Genomic DNA, 8,163 nt, shown 5'->3' with positions numbered 1-8,163 from the left:
TGAAAAAAAAATCGGAGGAGCCTGCCGGAGATGAGGCCATTACGGCTCGCCTTCAGGTGTCCTCCTCGGGATAGGGTCATTTAAAGAACGAGGGTCAGCAGTCAGCATGACGTAAAAAAAAAAAAAAAAAAAGAAAAGATCGCGAAAAAAAAACGAAAAAAAATCGGAGGAGCCTGCCGGAGATGAGGACATTACGGCTCGCCTTCAGGTGTCCTCCTCGGGATAGGGTCATTTAAAGAACGAGGGTCAGAACGACGTTAAAAAAAACGGGGAAAAAAACGAAAAAAAAAATCAGAGGAGGCTGCCGGAGATGAGGCCATTGCGGCTCGCCTTCAGGTGTCCTCCTAGGGATAGGGTCATTTAAAGAACGAGGGTCAGCACGACGTAAAAAAAAAGAAAAAAAAAACCGCGATAAAAAATCGAAAAAAAAATGGAGGAGCCTGCCAGAAATGAGGCCATTACGGCTCGCCTTCAGGTGTCCTCGGGATAGGGTTATTTAAAGAACGAGGGTCAACACGACGTAAAAAAAAAAGGGAAAAAAACGAAAAAAAATCGGAGGAGCCTGCCGGAGATGAGGCCGTTACGGCTCGCCTTCAGGTGTCCTCCTCGGGATAGGGCTTTTAAAGAACGAGGTCAGCACGACGTAAAAAAAAAAAGAAAGAAAAAAAAAAAAAACAGAAAAAAAAAAAAATCGGAGGAGCCTGCCGAGATGATGCCATTACGGCTCGCCTACAGGTGTCCTCCTGGGATAGGTCATTTAAAGAACGAGGGTCAGCTTGACGTAAAAAAAAAAGAAAAAAAAACGAAAATCGGAGGAGCTGCCGGAGAGAGGCATTATGGCTCGCCAGGTGTTCGGGAGGGTCATATAAGAACAGGGTCAGCACGACGGAAAAAAACAAAACAAAATGGAGGAGCCTGCCGGAGATGGGGCCATTACGGCTCTCTTCAGGTGTCCTCCTCGGGATAGGTCATTTAAAGAACGATGGTCAGCACGACGTAAAAAAAAAACTGGGAAAAAAATAAAAAAAAATGGGAGGAGCCTGCCGGAGATGAGGCCATTACGGCTCGCCTTCAGGTGTCCTCCTCGGGATAGGGTTATTTAAAGAACGAGGGTCAGCACGACGTAAAAAAAAAACAGGGAAAAAAACGAAAAAAATCGGAGGAGCCTGCCGGAGATGTGGACGTTACGGCTCGCCTTCAGGTGTCCTCCTCGGGATAGGTCATTTAAAGAATGAGGGTCAGCACGACGTAAAAAAATAAGAAAGAAAAAAAAGAAAAAAAAAACAGGAAAAAAAATGAAAAACAAAAAATTGGAGGAGCCTGCAGGAGATGAGGCCATTACGGCTAGCCTTCAGGTGTCCTCCTTGGGATAGGGTCATTTAAAGAACGAGGGTCAGCTTGACGTAGAAAAAAAAACATCGGGAAAAAAAATGAAAAAAAAAAATCGGAGGAGCCATCCGGAGATGAGGCCATTACGGCTCGCCTTCAGGTGTCTTCCTCGGGATAGGGTTATTTAAAGAACGAGGGTCAGCACGACGTAAAAAAAAAAGGGAAAAAAACGAAAAAAAAATCGGAGGAGCCTGCTGGAGATGAGGCCGTTACGGCTTGCCTTCAGGTGTCATTTAAAGAACGAGGGTTAGCACGATGTAAAAAAAAGGGAAAAAAAACGAAATAAAAAAATCGGAGGAGCCTGCCGGAGATGAGGCCATTACGGCTCGCCTTCAGGTGTCCTCCTTGGGATAAGGTCATTTAAAGAACGAGGGTCAGCACGGCGTAAAAAAAACAGGGAAAAAAATCGAAAAAAAATGGGAGGAGCCTGCCGGAGATGAGGCCATTACGGCTCGCCTTCAGGTGTCCTCCTCGGGATAGGGTTATTTAAAGACGAGGGTCAGCACGACGTAAAAAAAAAAACAGGGAAAAAAACGAAAAAAAATCGGAGGAGCCTACCGGAGATGAGGACGTTACGGCTCGCCTTCAGGTGTCCTCCTCGGGATAGGGTCATTTAAAGAATGAGGGTCAGCACGACGTAAAAAAAAAATAAGAAAGAAAAAAAAGAAAAAAAAACAGGAAAAAAAATGAAAAAAAAAATCGGAGGAGCCTGCAGGAGATGAGGCCATTACGGCTCGCCTTCAGGTGTCCTCCTTGGGATAGGGTCATTTAAAGAACGAGGGTCAGCATGACGTAAAAAAAAAAACATCGGGAAAAAAATGAAAAAAAAAATCGGAGGAGCCATCCGGAGATGAGGCCGTTACGGCTCGCCTTCAGGTGTCTTCCTCGGATAGGGTTATTTAAAGAACGTGGGTCAGCACGACGTAAAAAAAAAGGGAAAAAAACGAAAAAAAAAATCGGAGGAGCCTGCCGGAGATGAGGCCGTTACGGCTCGCCTTCAGGTGTCATTTAAAGAACAAGGGTCAGCACGACGTAAAAAAAAAGGGAAAAAAAACGAAATAAAAAAAATCGGAGGAGCCTGCCGGAGATGAGGCCATTACGGCTCGCCTTCGGGTGTCCTCCTCGGGATACGGTCATTTAAAGAACGAGGGTCAGCACGACGTAAAAAAAAATCGGGAAAATAACGAAAAATAAACAAAATCGGAGGAGCCTGCCGGAGATGAGGCCATTACGGCTCGCCTTCAGGTGTCCTCCTCGGGATAGGGTCATTTAAAGAACGATGGTCAGCACGACGTAAAAAAAAAACTGGGAAAAAAATAAAAAAAAAATGGGAGGAGCCTGCCGGAGATGAGGCCATTACGGCTCGCCTTCAGGTGTCCTCCTCGGGATAGGGTTATTTAAAGAACGAGGGTCAGCACGACGTAAAAAAAAAAAAAACAGGGAAAAAAACGAAAAAAAAAATCAGAGGAGCCTGCCGGAGATGAGGACGTTACGGCTAGCCTTCAGGTGTCCTCCTCGGGATAGGGTCATTTAAAGAATAAGGGTCAGCACGACGTAAAAAAAAATAAGAAAGAAAAAAAAACAGGAAAAAAAATGAAAAACAAAAAATTGGAGGAGCCTGCAGGAGATGAGGCCATTACGGCTCGCCTTCAGGTGTCCTCCTTGGGATAGGGTCATTTAAAGAACGAGGGTCAGCTTGACGTAGAAAAAAAAAACATCGGGAAAAAAAATGAAAAAAAAAAATCGGAGGAGCCATCCGAAGATGAGGCCATTACGGCTCGCCTTCAGGTGTCTTCCTCGGGATAGGGTTATTTAAAGAACGAGGGTCAGCACGACGTAAAAAAAAAGGGAAAAAAATGAAAAAAAAAATCGGAGGAGCCTGCCGGAGATGAGGCCGTTACGGCTCGCCTTCAGGTGTCATTTAAAGAACGAGGGTCAGCACGACGTAAAAAAAAGGGAAAAAAAAACGAAATAAAAAAAATCGGAGGAGCCTGCCGGAGATGAGGACATTATGGCTCGCCTTTGGGTGTCCTCCTCGGGATAGGGTCATTTAAAGAACGAGGGTCAGCACGACGTAAAAAAAAAGGGGAAAAATCGAAAAAAATGGGAGGAGCCTAGCGAAGATGAGGCCATTATGGCTCGCCTTCAGGTGTCCTCCTTGAGATAGGGTCATTTAAAGAATGAGGGTCAGCACGACGTAAAAAAAAAAGAAAAACAAAAAAGAAAAAAAAATAAAAAAATGGGAGGAGCCTGCTGGAGATGAGGCCATTACGGCTCGCTTTCAGGTGTCCTCCTCGGGATAGGGTCAGCACGACGTAAAAAAAAATCGGGAAAAAATGAAAAAAAAAAATCGGAGGAGCCTGCCGGAGATGAGGCCATTACGGCTCGCCTTCAGGTGTCCTCCTTGGGATAGGGTCATTTAAAGAACGAGGGTCAGCATGACGTAAAAAAAAAAACATCGGGAAAAAAAATGAAAAAAAAAACCGGAGGAGCCATCCCGAGATGAGGCCATTACGGCTCGTCTTCAGGTGTCTTCCTCGGGATAGGGTTATTTAAAGAACGAGGGTCAGCACGACGTAAAAAAAAAAAGGGAAAAAAACGAAAAAAAAAAATCGGAGGAGCCTGCCGGAGATGAGGCCGTTACGGCTCGCCTTCAGGTGTCATTTAAAGAACGAGGGTCAGCACGACGTAAAAAAAAAGGGGAAAAAAACGAAATAAAAAAATCGGAGGAGCCTGCCGGAGATGAGGCCATTACGGCTCGCCTTCGTGTGTCCTCCTCGGGATAGGGTTATTTAAAGAACGAGGGTCAGCACGACGTAAAAAAAAAAAGGGGAAAAATCGAAAAAAATGGGAGGAGCCTGGCGGTGATGACGCCATTACGGCTCGCCTTCAGGTGTCCTCCTCGAGATAGGGTCATTTAAAGAACGAGGGTCAGCACGACGTAAAAAAAAAAAAACAAAAAAAAACAAAAAAACAAAAAAAACATGGGAGGAGCCTGCCGGAGATGAGGCCATTACGGCTCGCTTTCAGATGTCCTCCTCGGGATAGGGTCAGTACGACGTTAAAAAAAAATCGGGAAAAAAATGAAAAAAAAATCGGAGGAGCCTGCCGGAGATGAGGCCATTACGGCTCGCCTTCAGGTGTCCTCCTCGAGATAGGGTCATTTAAAGAACGAGGGTCAGCAGTCAGCATGACGTAAAAAAAAAAAAAAAGAAAAAAAGAAAAAGATCGCGAAAAAAAAACGAAAAAAAAATCGGAGGAGCCTGCCGGAGATGAGGACATTACGGCTCGCCTTCAGGTGTCCTCCTCGGGATAGGGTCATTTAAAGAACGAGGGTCAGAACGACGTTAAAAAAACGGGGAAAAAAACGAAAAAAAAATCAGAGGAGGCTGCCGGAGATGAGGCCATTGCGGCTCGCCTTCAGGTGTCCTCCTCGGGATAGGGTCATTTAAAGAACGAGGGTCAGCACGACGTAAAAAAAAAGAAAAAAAAAAAACCGCGATAAAAATCGAAAAAAAAATGGGAGGAGCCTGCCGGAAATGAGGCCATTACGGCTCGCCTTCAGGTGTCCTCGGGATAGGGTTATTTTAAGAACGAGGGTCAACACGACGTAAAAAAAAAAGGGAAAAAAACGAAAAAAAAAATCGGAGGAGCCTGCCGGAGATGAGGCCGTTACGGCTCGCCTTCAGGTGTCCTCCTCGGGATAGGGACTTTTAAAGAACGAGGGTCAGCACGACGTAAAAAAAAATAAGAAAGAAAAAAAAAAGAAAAAAACATGGAAAAAATGAAAAAAAAATCGGAGGAGCCTGCCGGAGATGATGCCATTACGGCTCGCCTACAGGTGTCCTCCTTGGGATAGTGTCATTTAAAGAACGAGGGTCAGCATGACGTAAAAAAAAAAAAAAAAAAAACGAAAATCGGAGGAGCTTGCCGGAGATGAGGCCATTATGGCTCGCCTTCAGGTGTCCTCCTCGGGATAGGGTCATATAAAGAACTAGGGTCAGCACGACGGAAAAAAAAAAACAAAACAAAATGGGAGGAGCCTGCCGGAGATGGGGCCATTACGGCTCTCTTTCAGGTGTCCTCCTCGGGATAGGGTCATTTAAAGAACGAGGGTCAGCACGACGTAAAAAAAAAAAAAGGAAAAAAACGAAAAAAAAAATCGGAGGAGCCTGCCGGAGATGAGGCCGTTACGGCTCGCCTTCAGGTGTCATTTAAAGAACGAGGGTCAGCACGACGTAAAAAAAAGGGGAAAAAAACGAAATAAAAAAATCGGAGGAGCCTGCCGGAGATGAGGCCATTACGGCTCGCCTTCGTGTGTCCTCCTCGGGATAGGGTCATTTAAAGAACGAGGGTCAGCACGACGTAAAAAAAAAAGGGGAAAAATCGAAAAAAATGGGAGGAGCCTGGCGGTGATGAGGCCATTACGGCTCGCCTTCAGGTGTCCTCCTCGAGATAGGGTCATTTAAAGAACGAGGGTCAGCACGACTAAAAAAAAAAAACAAAACAAAAAAAAACAAAAAAAAAAAAAAACATGGGAGGAGCCTGCCGGAGATGAGGCCATTACGGCTCGCTTTCAGATGTCCTCCTCGGGATAGGGTCAGCACGACGTTAAAAAAAAATCGGGAAAAAAATGAAAAAAAAATCGGAGGAGCCTGCCGGAGATGAGGCCATTACGGCTCGCCTTCAGGTGTCCTCCCCGGGATAGGGTCATTTAAAGAACGAGGGTCAGCAGTCAGCATGACGTAAAAAAAAAAAAAAAGAAAAAAAAGAAAAAGATCGCGAAAAAAAAACGAAAAAAAATCGGAGGTGCCTGCCGGAGATGAGGACATTACGGCTCGCCTTCAGGTGTCCTCCTCGGGATAGGGTCATTTAAAGAACGAGGGTCAGAACGACGTTAAAAAAAACGGGGAAAAAAATGAAAAAAAAATCAGAGGAGGCTGCCGGAGATGAGGCCATTGCGGCTCGCCTTCAGGTGTCCTCCTCGGGATAGGGTCATTTAAAGAACGAGGGTCAGCACGACGTTAAAAAAAAAGAAAAAAAAAACCGCGATAAAAATCGAAAAAAAATGGGAGGAGCCTGTCGGAAATGAGGCCATTACGGCTCGCCTTCAGGTGTCCTCCTCGGGATAGGGTTATTTAAAGAACGAGGGTCAACACGACGTAAAAAAAAAAGGAAAAAAAAACGAAAAAAAAATCGGAGGAGCCTGCCGGAGATGAGGCCGTTACGGCTCGCCTTCAGGTGTCATTTAAAGAACGAGGGTCAGCACGACGTAAAAAAAGGGAAAAAAAACGAAATAAAAAAAATCGGAGGAGCCTGCCGGAGATGAGGACATTATGGCTCGCCTTTGGGTGTCCTCCTCGGGATAGGGTCATTTAAAGAACGAGGGTCAGCACGGCGTAAAAAAAAAGGGGAAAAATCGAAAAAAATGGGAGGAGCCTAGCGAAGATGAGGCCATTACGGCTCGCCTTCAGGTGTCCTCCTTGAGATAGGGTCATTTAAAGAACGAGGGTCAGCACGACGTAAAAAAAAAGAAAAACAAAAAACAAAAAAAAATAAAAAAATGGGAGGAGCCTTCTGGAGATGAGGCCATTACGGCTCGCTTTCAGGTGTCCTCCTCGGGATAGGGTCAGCACGACGTAAAAAAAAATCGGGAAAAAATTAAAAAAAAAATCGGAGGAGCCTGCCGGAGATGAGGCCATTACGGCTCGCCTTCAGGTGTCCTCCTTGGGATAGGGTCATTTAAAGAACGAGGGTCAGCATGACGTAAAAAAAAAAACGTCGGGAAAAAAAATGAAAAAAAAACCGGAGGAGCCATCCGGAGATGAGGCCATTACGGCTCGCCTTCAGGTGTCTTCCTCGGGATAGGGTTATTTAAAGAACGAGGGTCAGCACGACGTAAAAAAAAAAAGGAAAAAAACGAAAAAAAAAAATCGGAGGAGCCTGCCGGAGATGAGGCTGTTACGGCTCGCCTTCAGGTGTCATTTAAAGAACGAGGGTCAGCACGACGTAAAAAAAAGGGGGAAAAAACGAAATAAAAAAATCGGAGGAGCCTGCCGGAGATGAGGCCATTACGGCTCGCCTTCGTGTGTCCTCCTCGGGATAGGGTCATTTAAAGAACGAGGGTCAGCACGACGTAAAAAAAAAGGGGAAAAATCGAAAAAAATGGGAGGAGCCTGGCGGTGATGAGGCCATTACGGCTCGCCTTCAGGTGTCCTCCTCGAGATAGGGTCATTTAAAGAACGAGGGTCAGCACGACGTAAAAAAAAAAACAAAACAAAAAAAAACAAAAAAACAAAAAAAAACATGGGAGGAGCCTGCCGGAGATGAGGCCATTACGGCTCGCTTTCAGATGTCCTCCTCGGGATAGGGTCAGCACGACGTTAAAAAAAAATCGGGAAAAAAATGAAAAAAAAATCGGAGGAGCCTGCCGGAGATGAGGCCATTACGGCTCGCCTTCGTGTGTCCTCCTCGGGATAGGGTCATTTAAAGAACGAGGGTCAGCACGACGTAAAAAAAAAAGGGGAAAAATCGAAAAAAATGGGAGGAGCCTGGCGGTGATGAGGCCATTACGGCTCGCCTTCAGGTGTCCTCCTCGAGATAGGGTCATTTAAAGAACGAGGGTCAGCACGACCTAAAAAAAAAAAACAAAACAAAAAAAAACAAAAAAACAAAAAAAAACATGGGAGGAGCCTGCCGGAGATGAGGCCATTACGGCTCGCTTTCAGATGTCCTCCTCGGGATAGGGTCAGCACGACGTTAAAAAAAAATCGG

The sequence above is a fragment of the Arachis hypogaea genome, chromosome 13, assembly GCF_003086295.3.
Source record: "Arachis hypogaea cultivar Tifrunner chromosome 13, arahy.Tifrunner.gnm2.J5K5, whole genome shotgun sequence".
In the NCBI taxonomy this organism is placed as follows: Eukaryota; Viridiplantae; Streptophyta; class Magnoliopsida; order Fabales; family Fabaceae; genus Arachis; species Arachis hypogaea.
This window is presented reverse-complemented; position numbering follows the sequence as displayed.